The sequence below is a fragment of the Lepidothrix coronata genome, unplaced genomic scaffold (assembly GCF_001604755.1).
Source record: "Lepidothrix coronata isolate B3197 unplaced genomic scaffold, Lepidothrix_coronata-1.0 Scaffold83, whole genome shotgun sequence".
Lineage (NCBI taxonomy): Eukaryota > Metazoa > Chordata > Aves > Passeriformes > Pipridae > Lepidothrix > Lepidothrix coronata.
The window spans coordinates 3,263,166-3,281,370 of NW_016690263.1; the positions used below are offsets into that span (position 1 = coordinate 3,263,166).

The following is an 18,205-nucleotide window of genomic DNA, read 5'->3' on the forward strand; positions in this document are numbered from 1 at the left end:
CACTAAACAGGTATGTGAGGTGGAAATACATGAGAAGAGGAGACAGATTTGAAATCCAATAGAGAATTGAAATGTTAGTGATTTAAACTGTATTCCATATTAAGCATATTGTAAATTCAGTTCATTAATAAGTCAGAAGTATCTTTGTAGTTCTGCGGAAAGTTGTTGTTATAACAGTTATATACCTATATACTAAACATATTCATTTAGATGTGTTTATACATATGTATTATTTGTATTTGTTTTATATAAATGTATTCTAACAAATATATAGTAGAGTTATCAGACTTGAAAGCCAAGCTCCAAATATATATAAATTCCTGTATAGAAGTTCAGGTTTTCCCTCTTTCTCCCACAGCAAACAGAAAAAAGTGGCAGAATTATATGTGGGGGTTTTTTCCCACCAGAAAAAACTCTATTTAATGAATACTTACCCAGACTTTTTTGGCTCATCAGTAGCCGACTGAGAAGGCTCTTAGTCCCTGCAGCCATAAGATTTAGGTGTGCCAGTGACATGGTGGTAAGGTAGGTTGGAAGCTGCTGAATACATAGCAATAATGAAAAGAATCAAGAAACCTACCATTGTTCCCTTCTGCAATAAAAATATATTTATTTACTTTGATTTAAATTTTTTTCTACATGAAAGACAGGTCACTTACTGTCTGAAAGATAAAAAATACCTGTCCAATTTGGTTGTATAAATCTCTTGTAAGTAAGTATACTTTTGACTCTTTCAGAGAATTAATAACTACTGGTAGAAAGTTAACAAAATTAGGCCTAAAATTCATATCAAATATTCAGAGAATCCCCCTAGGATTTTTGGTCCTCAAATTCCCAAATGCTGGTAGTTCTGTACTCAACTACTTAAGTGGTCAAAGGGACTAATGTAAGAGGAAAACTCTTAAAATATTGTTACTATGAATCTATGTGAAAGGTAGCTTGGGAATATGATCCTTTATCTTGCATGGAAAAAAATGTGGAACATCTTACATGATTTCTAGTGGGAAATTTTTCCTTCTAAAAGGCAATTGTTTCTTGACTCAGTGTCATTTTTTTCTAGGTATGTCGTTTTTTGTGATTTTCGATTTTTGCTTGTTTGGTTGGTTTGATTTTAGTTTTTTAGGGATAGAAGTGAGCACTCTCAAGTAAAATATCTAGTGTTATGTTAACAGTCTCATGTCCCATCTGAAATAATTTGGTTTACTTGTGTGACCATACCATTTTGTGGCTGCAGGTGGCTAGGTAGAAAAGAAACAATGCGTAGTGTGTACTGTGTGTAGCTTCAAAATACATCTTGGGAGGTCTTTGTATGAAATCCAGACTGTGGAAAAGACTGAAACATGTGATTCTAACCTAGGGTTCCCTGGAGGTCACAGAATAGAATTTCCTAATGTTCATGGTTTGGCTGAAAATTAATAGTTTTCATCACAAAATGTTTTGAGCTTTCATTTCCTGCTAGAATCTTAAATATTCTGCAGGACAGCAGGAGGCAAATGGACAAGATTTGTGTTATTTAACAAAATAATAAAAAAATTAAGTGTTTTATGTCATTCAAAAATTGCCATCCCTCAAAAAATCCTTTGCTACCTGCTTAATAAATCACTAAATTTCTTTCACTGCATTGTTTGAGCTCTGTAAAACCAATGTTTGGAAAGACGTTTTTGTGGTAGGCACTTACAAATACCTATTCCTTTCCCAGAGAGCTAACAATCAAGCTAGAAAATTATTTGTCATGATCAAAATAAGGAATATTTGCTGTCATACACAGTAGCCGTTTCAGAACTTTTGACGACTCATGGTTGATCCCTGAAATGAAAGGAAATAGGAACAAATTAGACTTCTTTTAAAAAACAAGAAGTACTATTAAGGTATGCAACATTAAACATAGACACATTCTGTGTGCCAAATGCAAATCCCTGTTTCAGATAATAAAGATACATTAACTGCAGGAGAGGGTGTTATGCAACTAACATCCATAAGAGAATGAGATGAGCTATAAATTTAACAAGAACTTGTGGATCATTTTTACTGAATGCAGTGTCCTTAAATAGGTGTTTTAACACAGTTCTTAACTTGTCAGAGAGATATCTAAAACGATTTGTGACCTGTCCTTGTTTAATAGTTAAAGGAAAAATCATTGCCATCTTTCTTCAGGATGCCCTGAATTCCCTGAAGCTTGACAATAGCTTTACCATTCTTTCTCACTCTGAATTCTTAATACACTAAGAAAAACATTTGGATTAAAAATATGACACAATATTTCCAAGTTTTCTCAGTATTTTTATCTTATTATTTCCTAAAAAAAAGAAAAAGAAAAAAAAGGATGTTCCTAGTATTTACTGTCTTTTTGAAGCCTTGATTTGCGTTTCATCTTGGATTCATCAACTTTTCTTTCTTTTGATTTACTACATGTGGCTGGAGATAAATTTTCATGAAGACCGATTTCTCATTCTTTCCCTAAAAAGTTAGTTGAATTATTGATGTAGAAGCAAATCCTACAAGATTCTGGGCATCAAATTCCTCGTTGAGAGAATCTATATTGTATTTTTAACATGGACCTGTATTAAAACTTGATTTCTGTAGGCATTACCACAAATTGCACTTAGAAAAAACCCTAGGCCTAGACATATAACAGAATCACAGAGTGGCTGAGTTTTGAAAGGGTCTTCTGAAGCTCATCTGGTCCAATGCCTCCGATCAAGCAAGGCCACCTAGACCCAGTTGCCCGGACCTGTGTACAGACAGGTTTTCAATATCTCCTTCCCTTGTATAGAACTTTTCACTTCTCCTTTTAGAACTTCATGAGATTCCTGTCCATTCTGTTCTCCTACAGGTAGCACCTAAGTGCTGCTTTTTACTCAAGAAAGCTGTAATCATGGCAACTCTACAGATTGAAGTACTCTGACTATTCACAGGACATGTAAAAAACATACACAAGCTTGCCCTACCCTGAAACTCAATCACAAAATGGCAGAAGCTTTAGAAGAGAAGGTGGAGGGCTCAATGGACCATATACTATGATATCTATTGCGATTCTGAGTACAAGGGAATGAAAAGCCCATCAAATCATTTATTCTTCAGGTCTGTCAAGTTTTATCTCACTATATAATAAATGTAGACAAAAACTTTAATATTGCAATAAATATAATAACTGTAATTCCTTCACAACCGTGACTATTTCACATACAGGAAATAGTATAGGTATGTGGTTTGTCAATGTTTCAGTGTTTCAACTGCAAATCAGTATATAGAATATGATTGCTTTTAATTTTTGATCTTCACCCAGTCCTGTGCCATTTGTTGAAAAAAAAAGGTAAATTTCTGCTGAATTATGAGCCAATGAGACCTGCATTTTTTTTCTTTCTTTCTTGTTGTGCTTGGGATTTTCTTGTAGTTTGGTTTTTTTAATATGTAGTGATGTTTTAGAAGCCTACTCTAACCCATTTCACATATGAATTCCCTAGTGACCCCTGAAAGCTTGACATATAAGATCTTGGAATAATGTTCTGAAAATATTCTGCAGTTATTTGTTTCCTTGTAACTGAAAATTCACTTCAGACTTTTTTTTGTATTTCATTTCTTATTTCATTAAGCTATTTTTTGATGCCCACTAAAAATTGTATCTGAAACCTAGTATAGTAGTGCAGACAAACTGCTATGCCCCTTTCTTAGTTTTGGGAATAGAATTTAATGAGAATTATATAAAATTAATTTTATAGAGAGACTGTAAAATTTGTTCCAAGGGTCTTAAAATTCCTTTGCTAGGCCAAAAATTTCCTGCAATGAGGGTGGAATCTACTAAGTAAAAATATTTTTCCTCACAAAAAGAGACAGCACTTAGAAATTCCAGGAAAATACACTAAATACAATTCCTAATAATTCTAAATTCTTATATAAAAAGATCCCGAAATGCCTACAATTACTGAAAATTTTGTTGAAATTTGTTGAAATGTAAGAAATATAACATAGAAAATAACAAAACTGATATTAATTTTTCAGCCTTAAGTAGATTCCCTTAGGTGCAGGAATGATGATAATGATGCCATTTTTAATTATATAATTACATGTAATTTTTTCTCCTATTTTTCCCTATTTTTGAAAATAGTTACAAAACTTCTATTTTATTCTTTTTTCTAACTGTCAAACCAGCTTCATTACTGTTGTTGGAGAAGACCCTCAAGAAGTCAGCCTGAGACAGAATCAGCTGTTCCAAACAACAAGCATTTGGTAAAGTTACAAACTATTGAAATAATAAGAAATATTGGACATCTTTTGGTAATAACAGAGGACTGGATTTTTATATCTAGTCCTTACTTGTGGAACCAATCTTAGACTGTCCTCCTTCCTTGTAAAGTCAGTGAGCAGAGGTAAGAGGACATACACTTCTTTTGGCCCAGTCACTGTGTTAAGAAACATGGCTGGTGCAGAGTGGTGGTGTAGAGGTGAAAAGAGGAGGGAGTTCCCTCGCTCATAGGAGGCAGCTCTACTCCGTGACTCCTGTGGCTTATGTGTTACTTCTTTTTCTGAGCTGTGCCTAGAAGTACAAATTGGTACACTGAGTATTGCATAACTGAAGAAAATGTTTTGGTAAACAACAAGGAGTTCTGAAGTGATAGACGTTTTACTGCACATATCAGAACTGTCTTAAGTTTTCAGCTACAAAAATTTGAATTCAACTCTTGGGGGGATAGAATGGTATATTTTAAAATTTAATTTGCACAGACTAGAAATACGTAGGGTTTATATAATACTATGTCTGATTCTAGAAATCTGTTCCTTTTGTGGCAGAAGCATACTGCTGCACTCAATCATACTTGAACCTGAAGATCTGGTACAGCCTTAACAGAAAAAAAGCAAAAGAGAAACATGACACTGGGTCAATTCTGACAATTTAAAACTCTGGTATCTAAAAGCCAATGGGATCATATGATTTCTCAGAATATACAATGGATTATAAGAGAATACAGCCTGCAGGCACACTGTTTGGATATATGCCCAAGACAGACAACAGCATATGCTCAAGCTCAGGGACATCAGGGTAATGGAATATAAAATAGCTGTGTGCTTACCATGAGATGTGGGAAGGCAGCCAGGGGCCTGTTTTCCCTGGAGGTATTTCCAGAGGCTGGTGCTTGTTACTAGGTGATACTGGTGTTTGGTACTAGGCGTTCCTATGTCTTTTACATATGGAATGGAATATATAAGAAGAGTGTTGAATCATCTTCAAGCAGCAAGTACTCCCATCCAGTAAACAATGAGAAATGTTAAGGACTAATAAAATGTCTTGTTGGATCAGCACAAAATGACAGGTTTGGTGGTCATGTAACTGTGATTCATTTGAGGAAAGGCCCTCAAACACCTACATCTGTCTGTGCATTGCAGTTGCTGATATTACCTATCTAATTATATAGGATGGAAAACCTAATTTTTTTAAGAGTTGCTGAGGGATCTCCCTTTCACTTTGTATTTTAATTTCTTCTCTAGGTGTAAATATTTACTCAGCAGAAATCTGAGACTGTCCATAAGAGAGAAATATTGATGGATTTTCTTTCCAGTTTTAGATTCTTAGACAACAGTATTTTAGCCAAACAGCATATCTGGTCTCTTCCTGTTGCACTCAAACATATAAAAGCTAGGGTTGATAATGCAATGAATTTGTATGCTCAAAAGGACAGGTTTGCAAAAGGAGTCAGGCAACACCTTCTGTAAAATACAAGGCTAAAGTTCTGCTTCTGGTACAAGGGTAAAGCTACATGTCTTAAAGAGGGTTTCTCAATGATCAATAACCTGAAAAGCAAATTATCTTCAGGACTCAGCTACAAATTCTCACTTAAGGATTGTTTCTTAGCTCTGTCTAAAATGAAATATCTGCACTATGGGAAAATGCCTCTTTCTGTTTAGAAAGAACAATTAGTTGCCTGTCTATGCCTAACGGCACTACTTCTTGAACATTCCGCGGATTTGTAGTCCAGAGGAGGAAGCAGTCAGGCATGATTTAAAGATTTCAGTCATTCAAATGAGATGATTTTTTTTTAAATCCAGGATTCTAAACCAGGTGTACAATATACTGTCAATGTACCTGCTGTCCATAACCCACCAATTGTGCACAGTGCCTAAAATCTCCCTAGTAGGGGATAAAACCTTTTGGGGATAACAGCCCACAGATACGTTTTGAGCAACGCAAATTCAATTACTCAGTGGTGTGATACAAATTCACGTTTCCCACCTCACCTAAAAAATATCTTTAGCTACAGGAACTGCTAAGAAGCTCTGCAGGATGTACTCTTAACCCAATCTGTTAAAATGTTCTACTTGTGTGGCATAATTAAAAAGACTTCTGAGCCTGTCTCTCAAGCTAAACAAAAGCTTAGAGTGCTTACCTGTAATTCTCTTTACAGTACAGAGGTACTGGTGTCTGAGCTAGAAGGGTGAAAATATATATAAAGTATTGTCCTTGCTCTTTATATTCTCCTTCAATATTTCCTATAAAAGATTGTGCTATACTTAGCTGAAAATAACTGGTCTTTTTTATTACTACTGTCAATGAATATATTGTTTGTTATGTGTATTCAATGAGTTCAGGAATACAGCAAGCTGAACAGAATTCAGACTCATTTTGAGATGACTGTTATGAAATTCAAGGTGATGGAAGAAAAGAGTAATATAAAAGTTATCAATTGCCAGGGTGAAAGGAATACACTAACAAAAAGAGAAGTTTTGCTTCCCCTGCCACACTGGACCCCTTTCCTACTGCTTAGCAACGGATAAGATGTCACTTATTTTGAGACAGGAAACAGAAACAGCAAGAAAGCTGCACACAAAGCTGGTATCACTGCAAGTGTCCTGTACAGCTCATTGGTGCACGGAGATTTGGCCTATAATGAAGTAATTTGCATTCACATGCAGGCCCGGCTGTGTGGACAGCAGTCCAGACTCTGGGAGCTGTTGTTTCACTGAGTCAAAAGAAATTTGCACATGAAAGCCACATCCGCATTACTTAACACTGCAGCTCACTCAGGATCGCCTTCCTTTTAGACCAAAGCAAATCTAAACCTATGATTAAATCTTCAGAGGATTTATTTTATTTCTTGTAGATATCTGCAAGACCTGAGAAGTGGTGAACATACTCTGCACAAAAAGAATTTGAGATGTTACTTACCGACTCTATTTCGGAATCTTGTCTTCCTCAGTGTAGAGCCACATAACCGCAGAATTTTCTCAAACCTCTCCAGCGAGGTTTTCTGCCAGTTGGCAAGGTGAAGGCATTAATCTTTTCAATATCTCCATACCTTTCCAATTTAACTGCAAACTTTATTCTCAAGTGCAACTAAGATTGAAAAACACAGCAAGTTGTGTCACTATCAGATTGGTAATCCTAAACAAAAAGTTATACTAGAAGAGAACTCCGGACCATAACATACCTAAGGTTAATTAGCCACGTGGTCATTTCTTTTTCTATCAGAACAGATGCACAAAATACCATTTATTGTAAAAATGCATTAGTAATTCTCCACAAATCCTGACACTGATACAATAATTTTCATTTGATGTGAGGTCAACTGTTGATCTCCTTGGTTCTTGTCACCATTATATTTCTATTGTAAATTTATTTTTTTCTCTCAAATAAATATATAAATAAAACACAAAAGAAAAACACTCTATGTTAGTAATATCTGGAGAATTTAGTCACAAAGTCTTTGGCTTATTTACCGAACAATTACAACCCCAGCACTGGCAGTACAAAATCCTCTACAGTATCCTGTTAATGCACTTCAATCCTGACCTGAAAGAACTTTTATGGCTGACAGGATAGTTTAATTTTCATACCCATTCAATCTTTGGCCTTTGTGCTAAGACTGCCAACAGGGGTGCGAATTAACACCAATTATTCTGATGTTTTATGTACTGGGCTGAGAATACCAACTCATTTTACACAGGCCATCACCCAGCTGTCAGATGTTAATGACTTTTGGTTGCTTCTGTCCTGCTTCAGATTCATCTGAGTAGCTGAGAGTTGAAAGGATCTCTGTTTCATTAATAAGAAACTGACCTGTTCAACCCTCTTATCATTCCCTTTCACAAATTCAAGTGTAAATGTTTATTTTCCCATTAAATAATAATGCAGGTTCAAAGATGAGCCTATTGCAAACTCAGTGGATTTATGGCCGTATAGAATTTAACCTATTCATGTCAACTGTTTTGGGCATGGATGTCCCAAAAATGTCCCTCAAAGTTGATCAAATAAAGGAATATATATGTACATATGTTTATAAATATTTTATTTTCAGCATTGGTAATTTAAAAAACAAGTACTATAACAGCTGAATATTATGTCAAAATCTCTGAGGATGGGGTAATAATAAAAGCATTTGTTAGCAAATAATTTTTTTTATTTGCTACATTCACTACAGATATTATTTTTTTATTATATTATTTGCAAACACTACTCAGTCAGTCCTGTGTTGTGTGGATACACCTTTCCCATAGCTTAGAGCATGGATGGCTTCAAGAAATTCTTTTGCTGTAACTACTACTAACAAGCATGACCTGTTTCCAGAACAGACGTTGAAGAAGCTGATGGAAGTGAAGTTTTGTGGGGCATCATTTCTGAGATTTTCTTCCTTCAGTTATGTGACAGATGTTGAGTTTTATAGTCTGCAAACTTATTCATCTACTAGGGTTATAATACTTGTTGAGCATAGCCTCAAGGTGTAGGAATGATGAGTAACAATACAGAACATACAGCAGTGCATGGCATTCAGCCATATAAGAGTCAGGGCAAAAAGAGAAGGTGAATGAGGTTTCTAAAGCCAATGTACATTCATTTGGGACTTACTTATCTTCCAAATGTTCTACTACTTTAGGATTTAAGGAAGGTAAGCAATATGTGCAGTGACAATTAGGACCTAGTTAAAGATAGCTGAGAGAAAATGGCTAAGCTCAGTGACTGAATGTACTGAGCTTCTTTATTCCAGGGAAGCCTAGAGAGAGACATTGTAACAGTCTAAGTGTTAAAAGGAGCTTAATCTGCTTGTCATATCTATGGATGGGAAGATGAGCAATATGAGATCAACCTGGAGGTTAGATTAGACTTCAGAACCTCTCCCAGGAAGAGGTTTTCAAAAACACAGTAGAAAGGCTGTATCAGGAAGACAAGAAAACATCCTAGCTTCTCTGAATATAGATATAGTTGACTGTCTTAGAATATGAGATTCAACAAGATAACCTATTGAGTTGCCTAAATTCTATTATTTTGCCAGCTGACTATAATACATGAGGTAAGATCGTATTGCTTACCATACTACCTGTCTGCGGAGAATGCTTTTCATTAGGTTGTGTAACATAGTTCTTTAAGCCCATGTTCTAAATTAAATGCAGTCCCTAGAGAAGATAACCTCATAGAAAGAACAAGATTTGTCTCTAAATTTGAGGCGGTGCCTGCAGCTTTCAGAAACTTATTGATTTGACTATGTGTCTATCACATGAGTCATGACTACTTCCTCTTTCAGAACTTCCCAGAAAATCACAGTGGTTGGTATCTTAGGGGCAGGTATTACTACACAGATTTGGGCTGAAGGAACACCCACCAGGATGAAAACTTTTAAAACATTTTGATACTTCATCTTGTGTACATCTATGGCGAGAAAGCCTTAGACTGATGCTCTTGGTCACTAACCTTGATATACCATATTAAGCCTTAAAAACTGACAGAGCACTGTTCATATCCCACCTCCAAAGGAAGACAGTCCATAACACTGAAGATTGGCATTAGAAATGGGTGAATGTGCCTCTGCATGGTAAATTTGTTTGGCACTAATGCAGTATCTGCAGTAACTACAAGACAGGTTTGAAAGCAAGCAAATGCTGAACTGTTTTAGCTGCCTCTTTGCTTGATTTATATTTTATTAGATGAGGTATCGTAGGCAAAATAATTACTTTAGGATTATTCAAATCTGATTTATTTAAGATTAACTATCCCACAGATGATAATTAAGGTTTTGTGAAACCAGGAATAATAGTGTTATAAAAATTTTTATATATACAGAACCCTCCTGCACTGCGTCAAAGCACTTATGGCTGCAGAAGAACAGAGCATACAATTTTTGCAGTGTATGGAAATCAAGAAAGGAAATCTGAAAAAAAATCATTATGTTTCAGGTATTAAACTGTGCTCTTTCTCCTTGCTCTTTTCTATTCTTTAAGATTTTGAAGAAAGTATTATAAGAAAAGCTTAATGAATATCTTTAGTGGCACTGTCTATCAGAATATATTTGTAGAATTTATTATATCACTGCTAATATTCTTGACAACAACACAACAGCTGTGAGGCATGCCTCCTGGCTCGCTTTAGAATAAGAAGAGGTGATAGAAGCCTTTTTCAGTCTTCAACACTCCAAACTTCAAAGTATAAGGTATAGTTATGGGACAGCCTTAAGCAAATACAATGCAAAAATATATTACATTAACAATGTGACACAATGTAGTTGTTTACAGAAATGTAATTAGTATTCAGCCTGATACTCTTCACTGTCTTCTTCACAGCCTCAAGTACCTCTCCATATATGGGTCATTTTTTATGCTGCTGCTCCTCACAAATACAATAATGCACATCACTGCAAAAAGTCAGCATTCCTTGAAATACATCTAAAGAAAATAGGGACATTAATAATCATTACTTTTGACCATACAAAATCTTCAGTATGTCAAAGGGCTGCTTATTTAGAAATATAGCATTGCCGGTGTTGAATTTTCACATGCAGGGAGGGGGGGAGATATGCATACTGCAAACTCTTTTTAACCTAAGAGGTCAATAATTAGTTATAGTTTGTCTGTGGTAAGGGAGCTGAGCTGTCAAAGAGCTGAAGTGTCTTCTTTTAGCTACTATATGGGGTTAGAGTACAAGAGAGCTGTTGCCCAAAGAGGATAGGAAAACATACAAGACAGTAAACATTAAACAAGTAGAAAATATCTAAAAACTAAAAGAGCAGAAAGTGCCTTTTAAAATTTAGTTCCAGTCTTCTTATTTCTTTTCTACAACCATAACTATGATTTTTTCCTAATAAATTCACTCATCTCTATCCTGAATCCATGCCAACCCAGAAATCTCCTTTCATGACTTTTTTTTTTAGTACCTTTAATGATGCATGCTTTTGCATGCTTTCTAGAGTCAGACATAATTATCATATGGATTTTTCCATTTACAAAATTTTATCTGAATATTTAAGCATACAGATTATTTTATAGGCTTAGAGATTCTCATCTGGATCTCTAAATGCTCCTTCATTTGTTTTTGAGTTTTCAGCATAAATCATGAGACAACCTGCTAGGTCTTTCCTTCCAATATCTCTTGAGTAAAATAAATAATGATTTAGTTCAAAGTTAACCAGCAAATTTCTTGTATCTGTATGATTGTGAAGCTTTTATCAAAGTTTTACAAGATGAATGTTGTTGAAACTCTTTGTTCAGAGACTGGGAAATACTTTTTTAAGATGGATACAGTACGAGAGACAGCTGAGAGCTGGAGTTAAAGCATATGTATTGGAGGGTAATGACATTCTACCAGAATGAGATCTCTTCAGGGTTTTTTGGTAATATAAACAAAGCAATCACACAGTGAACCATCATTTTTTCACAGAGTTAAAAGGCATTGAAAGTGATAGTTTTAGGGATAGACAATAAAACAGTGAGAATCACCACCATCTATCAGAAAACTATAGGGTTTTTTTCCTTCTTTAGGCTTGCTGTAATAAATACATGTGATGTACAAGAGTCCACTGTATAGCAACAATAAGACAGTATTTACCCATCATAGCAACAATCGGAAAACTGTTGGAAGAAGGTTACACGAATAATTTATAAGGAATTTTCAAGAGTTACTAACAACAAGTAAATTTAACAGCCCATCCAGAACTTGCCCATACAAATTTCCTGTTTTCTAACTGAGATTCAATTCTATCGAGTGACCATGAATAAATTATTTTCCACCTTGCAGTTATGCAAGATGGTGATATGGAGATAATGATACTAATTCAGTACTCTGTAATTGTATTGGGTTTGGCTGAGATGGAGTTAATTTCCCTACAGCAGCCCTCACAGTTCTGTGCTTTGCTTTGGTAGCTAGAAGGGTGTTGATAATACACCAGGGTTTTGGCTACTGCTAAGTAGTTCTCACACAGCATCAAGATTTTCTCTCCAGAATTCCACCCCTAACCAAAAGGCTGGTGGCGGGCAAGACCTTGGGAGAGGACACACCCAGGACAGCTGGACCAAATGGACCAAAGGCATGTTCAAAGCACATGACATCAGCTAACATATAAAAATGAAGAGAAAGGAAGAGGATGGAATAGCATTATTTACTGTGATGTTTGCCTTCCAGAGCAACTGCCATGTATACTGAAACCGTGATTCCCAGAAAGCGGCTGGACATGACTGGTTGATAAGAAATAAAGAATAAATTTTTTGTTTTCCTTTGCTTCCATGCACAAGCTTCTGCTTTTGCTTTATTAAACTGCCTTTATCTTGACTTACATGTTTTGGTTGTTGGTTTGTATTTTTTTTAATTTTTCCACCTCATTTTGTCCAGTCCCCCCCATCCTGATGAGGAGGGGAGTGATAGAACAGTGTGGTATGCACCTGGCACACAGCCAAGGTCAATTCACAGTTATTAAGCTAAAAAAGAATACAGTATTTGTATTACTTTGCATGTTGGAGAAAATGAATGAAAGTATGTTAAGATGTCTAGGACTTCACCTATACTGAAGTCAGAAAATGTATCACAATCTTTTTTTCTCTTTATGATCTCTTTTTAAGCAATGACAATAAAATGATATGGTTCTGCATGTCAGCTGAACTCTAGATAGATTATTCACATTCTATTTCATTTCAGAAACCTCGTGTCTAAGGTGTCAGCATGGAAACTTGCTGCAAAGTGGACTTTGACACTGAAGAGACAAAAATCTGTTTTACTTTTTTATTGCCTTTCAGTAAGAGTAAAGGTTCTGTAACTTTCATTGTTCATTTTGTTTTAGTCTATTACTTCCTCACACCTTAGGAATACTTGAAAAAATGACAAGGGAAATTAAAACTGATAGGAGAGTGACTGGCTCAGAAATTAGGAGTTTTATTGTACTTAAAAACTCAAAAGAAAAAATGTGAAAATATGTTTCCCTTTTATGTAACTGCAAAGTATTTGAATGAGTGTATGAATATGCTGCAGCACAGTGTCCAAAAACTGAGTAATGGCACCACCTGGACACTCAAGGCTGACTCATATGTATGGCATTTCTTGCTTCCATTGGAAGGAACTCCACTCTCTTAAGTACAGAAAGTACTGTTTTTAACTCAGGAAGGGAATGACATTGCCTTGACCTATTATCCAGCTGCCCAGAGAGTAGTTCACACACAGGTCTGAGACTGTTTTCCCAACCAAAAAGAAGCTTTGGATGAATTGCTCATTCATCATTCCAACATCATTAAATCAAGCTCTTCCTCTGTGTTGTTGCTTTGTTACTCCTCAGTACTAGCAAAGAAGCCAAGCTTAGCTAAGGCTAAGACAAACAAGATAACTTTGTACTCCAACCTGCTGTTCAGTTAGCTCTCAATACTTATCTGTCTTATGGTAAGACCCTGACTGAAGGAAAGATGAATAGAGTATGTGTTAGATTTAAGGCTCATGTATCTCTCTCAGACTGAAAGGGATCTGTAATATCTTTTTCCCTTCTGCTCTGTATTATCTAGTACCTTTTTTCTCATGCTCAAGAATTCAGGATATAGTTAACCCACATGCTTAAAAAAGTACATAGAGAGAAGAGATGCTCAAAAAACACCACTCCAAAACAGTAACACAAAAAAAAAGCAGTCTTTTGTATTCTGTGCAGAAAAGCAAGACCTCTATATGTACAACAGTAGGTCCCATCATTCGCACCAAAGAGATGACTCCATCTTGTAAATTTTTTTTCCACACAAAATTGAGCAAGACTCAATTCATGAAGAAGAGGTTTTAGGAGCTAAGCTGAAGATCTCACGACTAGTGTAATAAAAATGCAGTAACCTATTCATTTGGTTTAGATTTGGACATTTAAGTGTGATATATATTAAAAAATTGAATATTTGGGTGTATTTTTTTCTTTTAATTAGTTCTCAGTGTTTGCTGGTCTATCTGGTTCGTAAACACCTCAAACAGTTCAATTGCTTATAAGGATTTTGTTTCCTGCTCCTGGCTATCGTCAAGTTTCACAATGTCAAAAAATAACAAAAAAACCTATGACTTTCTCAAGATTTAAAAAGTTCCTTCAAGTAGTGAACAAAAGATTCTATCAGTTTTCTTTGGAAATTGTTACTTGTTTTCTTCTTTTTTTTTTCTCTTCTTTAAAAATTGATTGCCTTGTCTGCTGTGTCAATATGCAACATATTTCCTTTCTGCAAACTGACTTAATTTGATTTTCAGTTTTAACAAAAGAAAAAATACAAATATCCGTTAACACACTTCAATCATCACTTAGGTTAATGCTGAAGGTTGGAGACTTCACCTGTAGCAAAATAGCATGTCTGAGCTCTTTTCCACTGAAATAGGAATGAAACATGATTTTTGTGAAATAGAAAGAAGTTTTCAAAAGATATTGTAGAAGAAGAAGGTTATTAATTTATATACATTGACTACCTGTGATTCATGTGAATAGGTTTATAATGGTTTGTAATTACATTGGGAAGAAATTTTTTTGAATATCTAATTAGCTTGAATAGATATTTGCACATTGAATCACAGGTGACCTAGCATGATCATCTTAGGTTTTCACTTTTTATGACAGTGAAAACTCTTTAGACACTCATGGTTTCCACCCTTGTGGTTCTGCCTTTCTGGGATATAATGATCATACTTGAAAATCTGAATACTGTTTCCAAGCAAAGAAAGCCTAATATAAAGTCTTAAGTCAGAAGAGCTGGTGACCCCCTATTACCTTACAGTCAATGAAGCTAACAAAACTCAGAATTTGCTGATCTTTATTTCTTGTTCTTTTTTTTGCTTTAAAAAATTATTTTATTTTTCTGACTCCTCCTGTTCAGTTTTCATGGTCTAGATTTTATTTACATCACCCCAGCCTGGGTCCATACATCTCCATTTCAAACAAAAAGAACCGCTAGAGCCAAAGAATAGTATATTAGTCATTTATCCATTTCAAGCATTAAAGTTGAGCTCCTGGATTTCTATGCGTGTTTATATTTTTTTTCCATCTTTATTTCTGAATATAATTTAGCTAAGATTTTACTAACCCAGACTGACCTAACCTGAGAAATTAAACTTTAAGATGGTTGCTGCAGGGTCTCCACATAGTAATGAACAGATATTTAAGCAAAAAGTACAGACTATGCTATGTTGCCCCTGGTTAGAGTAATTATGTTCTATTGAAGTATGTCAGCTAATGCCCAACATGCATTCTCAGTGAAAATGTAGTATTTTGTAAAATGGGAAATCCTCAGTGAAAGGAAAGGCATCTCAAAGCTTTTAGCTGGCAACAGTGCTCCACAACAGCAGCTTGGTGTGTATCAGTTGATCACCTCACTGAAAGCCAGATTACATGTCAAAAATACCACAGTCCTTCTCAGCTGCTAGTAACAGCTATTTCCTTCCACTTTTATCCTCTGACAATTATAGTCTCAACCCTGTTAAGATGGAGGGTCATCCTTAGCAATCAGCTCTTGAAACATGCTTTTTTTTTTTTTAATTAAATAGGCAAATAGCTCATGTTTTAACTACCGTAGATGAAAAAATATCATGTGCCTGGATGAGTGCAGCCCATTCATTAGTTAGCAGAGGCACAAGTCTGTAGAGAGAATTGGATATCTGCCTGATGCCCCAGCTGCTGAAGTTCAATATGAATCTGTGGGTTAGCTGACAGATGTGTAAAAAGTCATGTAGGCAGACATACAACTCGCTGCTAAAACTGCTCTGCAACAGAGGTTTGTGTGACATACTAATTCCAGTACACAGATTCTGCTCTGCTTATGAGTGATTAGCTTCAGACAGGGGTATGGACAGGCAGGCATGCTGGACCTGAATCTCTACCAGTCCACCTATTCTGGCACAGTATGTGAGCAGAATAGTGATGGCCTCTCAGACAAGTAAATTAATTTACTTGTGTTATAAAATGTTCATATAAAATGTCCACTGAGGCATTTTACTTTATCTACAGGCTGGGTTAGCTTTGAACACTTTGGAAATGCTTCCCTCCCCACACTAACTGTGATGGCACGGAAGTGATTTAATTCATATTTGCTGTCAGAAGCATCCAGGTTGTGAGTGAACACCTGTGTTCATCTTTTTCTTCTGTAAAAGTAATGAAACAAACTCTCAGCTTAAGTTACTTGTCATAATGCTGAGGGGCTCAAAGCAATTCAAGAATGTCAGTTTAGACCACTAACGGCTGTCACTGCCAGTTCTGTTAAACATGCCCTATTGCAAGCAGCTGGCACTAAATAGCTATACCGTGGCTGAAGTAGAAAATAGAGCCATACTATAAAAACAAATGCTTTTGTATAAAGGAAACCTTAATCATGAGAGCAGAATTTGGCCTGTGAATGTGTTACTTTTTTCATTCTAGTATTATAAAGAGATAGTCAAATTTTGACATTCAGTAAGGTAAACTATGATTTTTATTTCAAAATGAAGAAATGTGAAAGCAAGAGAGGTAAGAGACAATATATTCTAAACAGAAGATCTAGAGACTTAGATTTATGCAGGGTTCCGCTACTGACATAGCCTATGACTTTATACAATGCTTTTCACCTAAATATCTAAACATAAAGTATGTTTAATGGTATTTCCCAATGGTATAATATCAAAGTTCCCTTTTCAGTTTCTATGGTAACAACTATATAAACTCTACTCAGCTTTGATATGTCAGTGAAACACTGAAGAAAAAATTTCAGAAATAATGATTTAGGATGAAATGTAATTCTAGAAGGAGGAAACAAGTTAGTAAGTTTGTATCTAGGTCCAAATTAGTTCTAATATATAAACTTTTAGTTTTGATATACAATATCTAATACGGGGAAGTTATGATAAGTAAATGGAACATATATATCCATTACAGAACTTTTTTCATATTTTGAATAGCATAAGCTTTAATCTTGTCATGTTTTAGGAATGGTATTCCCCAATTTAGTACTCCCACTGAAAAGAAAACCATGAGCTGCTCCCCTTCCCTCCTGATGAGAGGGACAAAAGACAGAGATCATGCGTTGAGTTAAGAACAATTTACTGGAAACAGCAATGAGATAAGAAAAACAAACAGTAACAGTAACAAGATTAATACCAAAAGTGTACAAAAAAGAGGATGATTTACATGCAAAATGCTCACCCACAGCCCAAGGGTGACAATGAACAATGGTGGATGGTCTTCCCCCTCCTGCCATGATTTTTTTGACCCCAAGTCACTCTCAGGAGCAAAAGTCCCTTGCTTCTGCCCCCAGCAATGATAGAGGTAGTATAGTATGACAACCTAGACACTCCCACATGGCCCCAGGCTCCACCCCATCATGGATAATGCAAAAAAATTAACTCTGTCATGGCCAAAATCAGGACAAGTCCAATGAGAAAAAGTACACAATTATTTTCACTCTCATGCTTCATTAGCTCACAAATTTAGATATATGTAGACATCTTTTCACACACATAAATCTAGCGTTTCAAATGATTTCTTACTGCCTTAAGAAAATATTCTTCCGTTCAGTCTAATTTTTTTCATATTACCAGCAGAAAAATCAAACAGACTTAGCTGTTTGCAAAAGAATCACTATAAACGATATTTTTGTCAAGTTCTCTCTGCTGCTGCTTCAGCTGTCAAAGTCAGTGGTGCACTGCAGCACTGAAGGTAATTTCCATTTCATCGTAAAAGCTGTTTTCCTCAATTTTTTGGCTTTTTTGTCTTTTGCCTTCTTTGTCTTTCTACTTGCCCCCTATCCATCTGGTACCACTCAGATGTCACTGACACACTTATGTTTACCACACCCCAGTGATTCCTATCCACCTATGCGACATGCTTGTAGCACAAATGCTGATGATGCATTATACGTCCAGCACTTTTTGTCGCAGTGACATTCCTCAACTGCTCAAAGTACTGCCTAGGGGCAGCTGCTGGTTCAGAGTCATTCTCTTATGCAGCAATTATTCAGTTCGATTACATGTTGATGATAAGCTATTAAAAAG

The 18,205-nt window shown here is 35.7% G+C and overlaps 1 long non-coding RNA gene across 1 annotated transcript; it reads right to left on the reverse strand.

The window, feature by feature from the left end:
* Positions 1-1,793: 1,793 nt before the first annotated feature.
* On the reverse strand, positions 1,794-7,184 carry LOC108500000. The gene is made up of 3 exons (XR_001875736.1): positions 7,160-7,184; positions 5,070-5,177; positions 1,794-1,806 (listed from the first exon to the last, which is right to left on the reverse strand). It is a non-coding gene; the product is annotated as an uncharacterized LOC108500000 (long non-coding RNA).
* Positions 7,185-18,205: the final 11,021 nt, after the last annotated feature.